Raw genomic sequence first — 12761 nt, forward strand, 5'->3', positions numbered from 1 at the left:
ATTATAGTGATCAATTGTACCAAATTGCAATATCTTGCATCTTACAGTTCAGTTTGTATCCCACCTATAAGGTCTTCCTACTGTGATAATGTGACCTTGACCTTTGACCTCTAACACAATAGGCATCTTCCTCATATCATGGTGATCAAATTTTAAGTCCCAATATCCTGGAGTTTATGACTCAAATTGTATCCTGCTTATAGGGTTTCCATACCAAGTGATACTACAACTTTAACATTTGATCTTTAATCTTAAACAAGAGGCCCACAGGCCTTATCGGTCAACTGAATACTAGTGGAAAAAGTACCACTACTTCCATGAGCTATGAAATCTAGAAAAAAAATTCTCTTCTGAATATCTAAGCTAAATTCTATTGTTCAGCAACAGTATAAAACGAGATGTGTTCTTAAAACGTTGCTGCCCACAAAAGTGCATACTCTGACGAAAGGTTTTAAATAATAGATGTATTAACATTAAAACATAAAAATATAGGATTAATTTGAACTCATCCTAAAGTCATAACCCTGGGTTGTGAAATTCACCATTTTTTGTATATCCTTTTCTGATATTTCTAAGTATGCATTTTATTTTTTTTAGATTTTATACAGTATCAGCAAACTGACATAAATATACTATATATACTAAGTTTAGCTCCACCCTTGGGTCAAACCCTTACTCTGGGGAAAATAAAATTTACAATTTTGGTAAACGACTACCTGCTCTATCCATTTAGTTTCAATTTAGTATCAAAAGCACTAAAGATGTTATTTAAGTGTTTTACACATAAACACTATATAACAAGTTTGGCCACGCCTTGGGGTCAGAACCCCTACCCCGAGGGTCATGAAATTTACAATTTTGGTAGAGGCTTTCCTGCTCTACATCACTATGCATTTAGTTTTTCTTACATATGTGTGGTCATTGAGAAGACGGTTTTCGAGAATTTGTCATTTTGGGGCAGTTTTTGCCCTTCCCCATAGACCCCAGGGGTACAGGAATCCTGGAATTTACAATTCCTCTTGCCTTTGTTTCAAATATGTTTCATACCAAATTTTGAAAAGAATTGGAATGATAGTTATCAAGATCATTAAAAATGTTTATTGTTCACACATTTACTAACTGACCATTTTGGCCCCACCCCGATACCAAAACCCCTACCCCTGGAATAATAATTTGGTAGAGGACTCTCTGCTCTACATCACTATGCATTTAGTTTTTCTTACTTGTGTGTGGTTCTTGAGAAGAAGATTTTTGAAAATTGATAAATTTTGGGCAGGTTTTGCACGACGGACGGAAACTGCAATAGGTACTTACTATATACTCTTTGTCAGCAATATACGGTGACTTTTTGTTTAAAATGGCCTATTTTTATTAGATTTGAAATTGGGAAAACATACATATATAATTGGGAAAAAATAGCTAATTTTGGTGTGGAGAAACAACCGAATATCTGTGGCATTTTGACCCTTAAAAATCACTTTTTAATGAAGGCTCAGCTACCAGAAAAATGTCTTGCCGTGCGCTAAATACCGACAATGGAAGAGGTTTTCTTAAATAACTTGAAACATATTGTGTATATCTGCTTTTAACAAACTTTAATCTGCATGATGTCAAAGTAAAGCAAACATTTGTATTCCCACAAACAAAAAGTTGTCATCAGTAGTGAGTGCATGATATTCTTATCTGCTCAGCACTACAGTTTCTAAAGAAATATGCATTGTATGTGTACATATATATTAATTTACCGACGCCCAAGGTATGTTCACTTTTATCTTTATACCAACAATTTTTGGATGTTTATATATGGCAACAGTGGTTGGGACGATTGTTCAGAGCGTAGTATACTCTCTGTTAATGATGAGCAATTTAATTGAAATTAATGAATACTATACAGTATATTAACATATTAACGTTTTGTTTTTTTAAAACATCAACTTTTTGCGCAGCTTACACTGGTTTCTTATATTCAAACTAAAATTAATGATTAATAATATTTTTTTCTATTAGAAATAAAAAACATTAAGGCATTCAACTCATCGGCAAAACTCGGCAGATCATACTCGCAGTAAAACATAGGAAATATGGAATTGGCCGATCGAGATAACCTTTGATTTCCGCCGAAACACTGAGCTGCGCGCTTGAAGCAGATGAAAGATTGGAGTATCGATGTTAGAATGGCTAACGGATTTGTGACCCGGTCTGTACAAGATCAAATGTGTAACAGAGCAGTCATACAAAGCACATTTAATTCAACCTCGAAGTAATGAAAAGTGCATTTCAACGGGCACCGACATTATTAGGTAAGTGTTTATGGAAACAGATAAGCCTAGGCTAACGTAAACATGCATTACATTGCCATTGGTCAGGACATAGCCAAACATTGATTGCTGTGATAATATTTTTTACATCGAACATAGACCATATTTTGTTTTCCAATTTTAGAGCCCTCAAGGGGCAGCACAGAAATACATACAAATACTGCACATATACCAGTAAAGAAAGAAGTGATTACATAACACATAGATAGATCTAGATGCAAATTTTAATACAGATCGTGTCATATATTGTTCAAAATAGATTTTCCAGTTATATTTAAATAGATGGCTCCTCAGAACATAATATGTTAATGAATTTTTGTTCATCATTAAGTTTAGTAAAAAATATTAACTTTTATATATAGCACCACGAAAAGATTTTCTTTCATCAACAAACTTTTTCACATTTAATCAAAAAATGAATCTTATCGATAACCTATCAGGCTAATGAACTGGAGTTGCATTTGTTACATATTTGTTCATTCCTATAGTAATACAAGAATATTATCTGCCAACTTCAATCATTAATTTAATATTTTATGAGCTGATATCCGTAACTTACATATGTACAAATAGATCTTTTAATATCAAAATTTTTAATTTTATTAAGGTAGTTCTCAAAACATGTTTACATTTAATTATCAGGTACTAGTCGCCATTTGAGTACAGAAAATCAGTTGGCCTAAAGTCAAGGAGAATGGAGACCATGGGCATGAAGGCTGGTAAATCGGAGGTAAATTGTTGAAATAGGACGCATAAGGAAGATGGATTACGATATGTGTGTACAATAATTTATTGCACTATTTTTTTGCTTGATGACAGTTTTCCTTAATTTTGAACATAATTGAATTGAGCCTAGTTGATAGCATTCATACTATAGATATAGTTATTATTATTTTTTTTTTAGTATATTTAGATCTACATCTTTATAATCATGTTTCCATCTGAACCAGGGTCTTTATATTCATTTATGAATGTATGTTTAATGAGTTTAATCCTGAATATATGTGCAGAACATTTGTTGTTTTACATTTTGAAATCTTCCGCAAAGTAATTATGGCACTATATAGAACACATTTGTGCTGTAAAGCAGCGCAGTTTTGCAGTCTAACAGCAGTCCTAATTTAAATATTTGAAACGGGCTGCAACTGCGCTGCAAACCAAATGTCCATATTTGGTATGGCGTATTGCTTTGCAGTTTTTTTTTTGCAGTACAAATGCAGTCCTAGTTTAAATATTTGAAACGGACTGCAACTGCGCTGCAAACCAAATGTCCATATTTGGTATGGCGTACTGCTTTGCAGTACTAAAATAGTACTGCAGGCCAGCATGTACTGCAGAGCAGTACATATGGTATATGTACTGCAAATCAGCTTATACTTGGCATCTGTACTGCAAATCAACATATACTGCACAGCAGTCTTTTTTTGCAGTACAAACGCAGTCCTAACTTACATATTTGAAACACGCTGCAATTACGCTGCTTCCATGTATTCTTCCATTTAAAAGTTATGCAGCACACTTGCAGTAATGCTGGAGCTGTACTGATAGTGTGCTGGGATTTTGTACTGCTTCTGTGTTGATATGAACTTCAAGTATGCTGCAATTCCGTAAGGTTGTAGTGACTGTTGGAAGTAGAAAACTAGTGGGTATTGTTTTTTACAAAAAATCCCAAGATATCTCCCCTTCAAAGTTTGATTGTCTAATAACCAGGGCAACAATAATGAGTGCAAACGTAAGAGGCAATAACAACGGCTTGCATCAATATTACACCTAAGAGAATTGTATTGATGTTAAAGGGTTAACAAGTTACTTGAGAAATGAACACATTTTTTGCCTATTTCTTGAATCATATTGACCAGCACGACATCATTAGTTAGTTAAAGAGAGACATGATTTTGATTTGCTTCAGAAATGGGTCAAGATAAAAATTTCCTGCAATGCATTTAACCATGATCTCATCTCGTCTTAATGTCTGCTTTCCAAGGAATGGGTCAAGGTAAAAAAAAATTGTTACAGTACATCTTGTCTTAAATCTGCCTTCCATGTTGTAAGTTTGAAAACCTAATGTCAAAGGGTTCTCAGGTTATGGTCTGGACAATACTTCGATGTGAAAGAGTGACCTTGACAATGTAAGTAGGTCAAGGTAAAAAATGTTGGTGATGTGCACCCCCTCCTCAATATTACCTTTCCATATTACAAGTTTGCAGTCTTGATGTCAAACAAATCTTAGTTATGAAATCATCAAGTTTTTTTTAAACATGACATTGAATGAAGAAATGGGCCAAGGTCAAACATTTTGGTACAGTACAACTTGTCTTAATGTTTGCTTTCCATGTTGTAAGTTTGAAATCCTAATGTCAAAGGGTTCTCAGGTTATAGTCTTGACTATACTTTGATGTAAAAGTGTGACCTTGAATGAAGAAATGGGTCAAGGTCAAAGATTTTGGTACAGTACATCTTGTCTTAATATCTGTTTTCTAAGTTGTAAGTTTGAAATCCTAATGTCAAATAGTTCACGGGTTATAGTCTTGATGTAAAAGAGTGACCTTGACACTGTAAGTGGATGAAGGTCAAAAATGTTTGTGGTGTGCACCCCTCTTCCATATAACCTCTCCATATTCCAAGTTCAAAGTTTTAATGTCAAACGGCTGTCAAGTCAGCTTTTGGCCTGGATTATATTTTGACATAAAAATTGACATTGACTTTATAAATGGGTCAAGGTCAAAAATTTTGGTGGAATTCCCCCCTTTCCTCATTCCCCCTTCTCATATTCTAAGTTTGAATTCTTTTAAAATATATTTACTATAATCGAGAGTCCAAAGACAGATTTTTGATATATCGTAAATATACTTCTTCTCTATAAGATGAAAGTAATTTTGAATAAATCAAAGCGTTACTTTTTGACTACTAGTTGATTCAAAAGTTATCATTTTCTGCAATTTATCAAAATCTGGAATCGTGCCAAATTTGTGACCTTTGTGCACTTAAACAGAAGTAAAATTTTAGAGTCCCACTAAACAATATGAATATGTATATCCAGTTTTTTTACAAACTGTGTCAATTTTTAAAAATCCATTTTCAATAATCTGTTAGAATTTTTAAATAGAAAGGGTAAAATATACATAATTTTGCCCTTTTGTCAGAACAAAAGTGCTATTTTAGTAACATGGCTGCAAATCCCTATCCAATGACTACACCCCCGAAAAAATATGCCAAAGTATTTGATATTGATGTACTTTATTACACTCAAAATATGTTGTTGATCCGACAACCTTGCTTCCATCACATTTTGCATGGTTTTCTCGTAGACAAGCTCTTAATGTCGAAAGTTTCTAAAGTTATGGTCTATTTATGTTTTTCTTAATTTGACCTTGAATGGAAAAAGAGGTCAAGGTCAAAAATGTTGGTGCAGTGCACCTCACATCTATGTCCTCTTACCACGTTCCAAGTTTGAAATCGTAATGTCAAAGGGTTCTCAGCTATTTGCCTGGACTATATGTTGACGTAAAATATTTACCTTGACTTTATAAGTAGGTCAAGGTCAAAAGTTTTGGGGGGTGGGCACCCCTTCTCCATACCATCTCCTTATGTTCCAAGTTTGAAGTCTTAAAGTCAAAGGGTTCTCTAGTTAGGGCCTGGACAAAATTTGGTTGAAGAGGAAGAAAAATGACAAAAACAATGTCCTCCCCTTGAAGGGGAGACATAATAGTAAACGTTTATGAACGGACAGACAGATGGACATCGAAGAAAGTTATCAGAAAAAGCTCACTTGGGCTTTCAGCACATGTGATCTGATAATGATAGGAAAACTGACAAAAACAATGTTTCCCCTTTGAAGAGACAACATATTATATCTACTGAGTACTCTCTGAAAGAGGAACTATCCATTAGTATTTGCGACAAGAGCTCCGCAAAGCCCATTATCCCTTCACAATGTAAGTAATCAGTAAATGGAAGATTTTGTCTATGAAATCCCGCAGTGATCTTGATCTTTTGACCCCAAAATCAATATAATTCTTCTTTCCTTAATAACAAAGCCACATGTGAAGTATAAAATAATTTTGGCATATATTGTGGCATGTGAAGTCCTGCAGTGACCTTAACCTTTGGACCCTAAAATCAATAAGGTTCCTTTTCTCTGGAAAACAAAGCTACCTAACACCGGTAAATAAGATTTAAAGTATATCTATTGTAGAACACTTGTTTCTCTTAAAAAAACCCAACAAATATTCTCCAGAAATATTTAAATCATTTTCTACAGTCAATCAGTATCAATGCTGACGTCACACTTTCACCTCATATTGCGTCATACATGCATTGTGACTCACTTTTTCTATATTCAAAGTATTTCATTCTCACTGAAATAATTTATCTTCTATCAAATGATCAATGTAATTTTTATTATAATGCAACTCGTATTTCAAAATTTTGTATACATAACGATGTGGATTGTTGTTCTGATGAGAAAGGGGAGGGGGTATGTTGTTGGTAGATCCTGTAACAAATATCCCATTCCTATATCATTAGGCTATGAGTACAGCGCACCCGTTTTCTAATTTCATATATTTTAGACCACATCCATATTTTAAATGTAATAAAACAATGCACTTCATAGAGATTTCGATATAGAAATACTTGAGGCCTACTTATTCCAACATCTTACATGTATGTATTAAATGGCAGATCCCCCAAAAAATAAACGTAACGAACCTGGTGATTTTAACTATGTTCTATGACCTTGCTTTGTACATTTTCCCATAATTGATACTTTTTAAGAGTATTATTCATAAAGTAGCATTATGTTTATCTTCACACGAGTTTGAAAAATAAATTTGTAAAGTTTTGAAAATATAATCTTGTGATTCATTTAACTTTTCTGAGATTTATATCTATTTCCTGATATTTCTTTATTCTATACCAACTTTGCATATAGAGCTCTATTCAATTTATCTTCCTGATCATATGGAAGTTATAATTGATAGTAATGCACTGCAATCATCCATCAATTAATATATGTGTGCGAGTCTCTCTCTCTCTCTCTCTCTCTCTCTCTCTCTCTCTCTCTCTCTCTCTCTCTCTCTCATCTATAATATATATTTAGGGTTTTCTTTCTATCAAACTATAATATATATAAACCACAGCAATATGTGATTTAAAAAAAAGTTACACAGGTTGTTTAGTAGATAAAGATATATACATGTTTAAATTAAATCCAAATACAGTTTAGGTCAACTGATTAAATATGAAGGTCACTGATTAATGTATGTGACCTTGAGATTGTAGGACAAGGGCATTTACAAGTTTCAATAGAATTTAGCATGTCATTAGAAAATAATTGATGCACCCAGAAGGCAAATGTTCGACCTAAATTATATCATTAGCCTAATAATTAGATAGATTTTCGAAAATGTTGCTGAACATGAAAAAATGGTGCTTTTGGTCAGGTCAGCAAAAACAAAAAAAAAAAACCTAACAGTTATTTAACTGATTTTATTATTTATTTATTTCTTGAACAAAAATCTAACATTTGTTATTTCTTTCTATATGAAAGACCTTGCCTGATTATGTTACGTTTCTGACAAAAGTTAGCTCAGAAATATATTGTTTTATTGAATTTTTGACTGTATACAATGCAAAGTATGTAGTTACCATGACAACCATTTTTGCTGAGATATTCAAATTTCTTATTTCAACAACATTTTATATAAGCCTTTTTCATTTATCTTAAACTAAAAAAATATGCATCTTATTATCTTAATTGTATTTATTTTGGACTTTAAAGAGGTATATTTCACTGGTAACAACAAAGTGATCAATAACTATGTGTTATTTGAGTTTATGTGACTCACACATGCATTTTCAATGATTTTATCAATAACTCTTTATGAAATTGTAGAATTCTTCAATTTTTTGTTTTTGTTTTTTTTTTTGCAATTTCCAAAATATTCTCCATGATTACTAACAGCTTCTCTTAAGTATTTTCCCTATACAATTGCATGTAAAATCAATTATTTTCGACCCACCCTACCCTCGGGGATAGTGATTTTCACAAACATGAATCTGCACTATGTCAGGAAGCTTTCCTGTAAATTTAAACTTTTCTGACCAAGTAGTCCTTAAGATTTCTTTGGAAAAAAAATCTCTAAAAATTTGCATGCAAAACTTCGATCCCCTTTTGCGGCTCAACCCCATTCCGGGGGTTTTGATTTCAGCAAATCTCAATCTGCATTATTCAAGGAAACTTTGAAGCGAATCTTCATGTCCCATTTGTTTTTGGGTAATTTTTTATGGCCCTACCCTATTTTTGCATTTTCGTGATTATCTCCTCTTTAAATGGGACATATCCTTCATTTGAACGAACTTGAATCCCCTTTACCCACAAATGTATTGCACCTAATTTGATTGAAACTGGACCAGTGGTTATGGAGAACAAAATGAAAATGTGAGAAGTGTATGGATGGAAAGCCAGACTGACGGACACAGATGGACGATTGACAAAATGTGATCAAAAAAGCTTATTTAACCCTTCAGCTCAATTCAGTTAACAAGTTTATACTGATATCATCGTATCAGCATGAAAACATATAGGTATATACTTACCATGTATCTCTTTTGTTTCCTCCGCATGTTCGTCATGCTTCTCTGAAAATATATAATGAAAAGTAATTCATATGAAGCATGCCCTCTAACATTACTGTATATGCCATCCCGGCCCTATATAGTTATTGGTTGCTTGTACATTGTTCAACGTCCTACAAGATATTTTTTTTACTCATATGGAAACGTGTCCCGTGGGAGTCCAGGTTAGAATAGGCCCTCAGTACCCTTTGTTTGTTGCAAGAGGCTACTAAATGGAGCAGTCCGTTGGATGAGATCGCAATAACCGAGACCCCATGTCACATCAGGTTTGTCACGATAAAGACCCCTCCCTGCTTAAAGTTCGTAAGTGTCGATTATATATCTGTGTTTTATAGCCCTTCATCGGCAATGGTGCACCGCCATATGAATAAGAAATGACCAAAAGCAATGTTAAAGAATATACTATCAATCAATCAGTCAATCAATCAATTATGTGGGAATTCATCATTAGTAGTGAAGGGCTGTGAATTTAGACTTATTATCGACGCTAAGTGTCTTTGAGCAGTGATTGATCTTTATTGTGTCACGTACACCTCCTGTAACACGGGACATTGAATTTTGCGGTTTCATCAGAAGGACCATCGAATTTATTCGCCTATTACGACAAGCAAGGGTAATTATACCCTATTTTAACCCAGATGGTGATACCAACAGGATACAGAATAGTGCGAAATGGTATAATATTTTTGTCACAATCAGGGATGGGATCTCTAATAGTGAGAAATGGTATCATATAGTTTGTGTCACGATATATCTCGAAAACATTTTCACAATAACATGATGATATTGTGATATTTTAGGACATTCTGGGTTTTTTTTCTTTAAGGACACATCTCCTGTTTTCAAAGCACACAGAATTACATGCATTTTGTCTTCCTTATGGTTATATAAATTAATTGTAATAGTTCGTTCCCTGAAGTATTGCGATAATTAGCCACAATACGGACTTAAATCTAAGCCTCGATTTTAAAAAGCCTAGTTAATTAGATACGCAGTCATGTGGTACAGTGACGTCATATGCGACCTTTGTTGAACAACTTGTAAATGTAGTGTTAGATATTTTTAAAAACTCGGGTTTTAGGGGCCTGATTTATTTACCATGGATATCATTTATTTTGATGTTGACAAATTTTCCGAATCTTTTATCTTTTAGCCACCAGTGCATACAAATAGCGACCCAAATGTAGCGAGGAAAGCGAGTATGGCAAGTAAAATGATATTTATATGGGATCGCTGTCTAAACACTATTTGGTAATGCCATTTCTTTAAACAACTATATATAGGGTTGTTGCTTTTCTAATATAAAGAGTACAATTATTATTAAATTTATTGATGGATGCGTTAAATAGTCCTAAAGTATGATACGATTACGTATCATTGACAACTAGGCCTACTGTCACGGGTGCATTTCGAAAGAAAAAAAATAAACAAACATGATCAAATTTATAGTGAAAATCACAATACTTTTCAATTTTTTTTATTTAAGCAATTTTACTAATCATTATTTTTTTAATCTACACGTTGTTACTTAAGAAAGCGGGAGCGCGACATACTGTTGATGTTACGTACGCGTTCCTTAAAATAATGAAAACATTATAATTCAATTCAAAGTTGGGAAATATCATATTTTATTATTTATAATTGAAAGTTCAAATATCTTTTATCTTTAAATTTCTTTTTTTTTTTAAACTACCAGTTGGTGGATCTGCGAGCACAAGTCCTGCCTACATGTTGTTACAAGGTGAAGGTCAGTTGGTGTAAGTGTGTATTGAATTTGAGAACAGAAAGGAAAGCGTATGCCGTAGGCCTATATGTAACGGTGCGTAGCTTCGATAGAACCATTTTCTCGCAGTTTAATATACGTCTTTATCCAAGTGTTTGTTTGAAAAAGTACAGGGACAGATTCTATTGTTTTTAAATCGCAATGTCGTTATACAGACAAAAAATATCCACGTCTTGTCCCTCGGAAATTGAAAAAAAAACCCACACAGTCCAAATCATCTCTACTGACAGCAAGTACACCCTTAAATTGCACAAAACACCCTGATGCAGTGTTATTTATAAGCCGTTAATGTGATAATGTTTTTATGTCAATTATATCTAATCTGTCTATGAAATGGCTAACAACTGTTTTCAAATCTTCTAGCTCGAGATTTCATATGATGTCACATATAATGCCGCGTAAAATATCGTAAAAAAATATGCATGTCGTAAGATTTGAATTTCATCGCTTTCAAACTCGAAAACTACACAGTGTTTCATTTGAAACACATGTAAAGTAGTTTTAGGCATGAAATGAATTAATTTTGCTGAAAAAATTAAAACGTTTGGAAACATGCAATCTGTTCTTTGATTCTCTTACATTTTATTACTACTTAAAACTTAAATGCTCTTAAACGTACATTTACTGATGAAAGGTTTTACATCATAAATAATATATGTAACATTAAACAATATGATTAATTTGGACCCATCCTAGATTCAAAACCCTGGCGTGTCGAAATTCACAGTTTTGGTGCAACCTTTATTGCCTTTCCTAAATATGCATTCATTTTTCATACTGCATTAGTAACCTCAAAGACATATTCCAAATGATAAAGACAATGATCACGATGATGGCTTTGAAACAGCTCTAATACCAAATCCGTTACTCCCTGGGATCATGAAATTTACAATTTTTGTAATTAACTACCTACTCATTCTTAATATATATTTAGTTTCAATTTAGTATAACTAGCATTAAAAAAGATATCATGTACACGTTTTAGACATATACACTATATATACCAAGTTTGGTCCCACCTTTGAGTCAGATACTTTACCCCGGGGATCATGGAATTCATAATGTAGGCAGCGGACTTGCTGCTGTTCATCACTATGTATTTCTTTGGATTTTTTCTCTTTATGATATACAGTTGTAGAGAAGATTTTTGAAAATATTACATTTTTGGGCAATGTTTGTCACGCCCCTAAGGCCCCGGGGTGTGGGAATCCTGAAATTTGCAATTTATGTCCTCCTTGTTCAACAGATCCTTCGTACCAAAGAGCAAGGTATGGTTTTGTTCAAAATCTGCCCTGTCATGAAAATTCACCAAAATACTAAATCTGGCATTTTGAGAATATGCCATTTTTGAATATGACCATTGTTATTTTTCACCTTCAAAAGCAGCTATAAAATTGTAAAACGGAAAACTCTATATTGATCACTGTTCGTTATCTTCGCCTTTCATTATACTGACAACGTCACCAATTTTGATGATACTTTTGACATAGCATAAGAAAGTTTTCCCTAAGCGATTTCTTCATATACTGTTACAAAAATATCTACATGTTTATGATATGTACATGCACATTGTGTCAATTTTGACTATCATCTCACTTTGAAATATGAGGACAAAATTGTAATAGAGAACCCCCCAAAATCACGAGTTTGCTTCATCTTAGATATTTTTGTTTAGAGGTTTCGTGCCTTAGGCACTCATTACGCCCTTCTCGTGGATAATTCCCGGCTTCGTTCCCGCCACATGCCGTCAACTAAACATCTACTAAACGTGATGGACCCCCCCCCCCCCATTAAACACGTCTGAAACACACTGACAATTGGCCCTGGTACATTGAGCATAAATTGAACTATTATAACATTATTATAAAATTCAAGTTACATATTTGTAAGTTTTATTGATGAACTTAGTTCAGTCTCGAAAGACACGTAAAGATTTAATGTATTCTCTAAACATTGGCAATTCGCGCCTTCAAATGAGAAATAATCTCCCTCATAAAAGTGATTTGGACCCCCACTCCTTC

The sequence above is a fragment of the Ostrea edulis genome, chromosome 7 (genome assembly GCF_947568905.1).
Source record: "Ostrea edulis chromosome 7, xbOstEdul1.1, whole genome shotgun sequence".
In the NCBI taxonomy this organism is placed as follows: domain Eukaryota; kingdom Metazoa; phylum Mollusca; class Bivalvia; order Ostreida; family Ostreidae; genus Ostrea; species Ostrea edulis.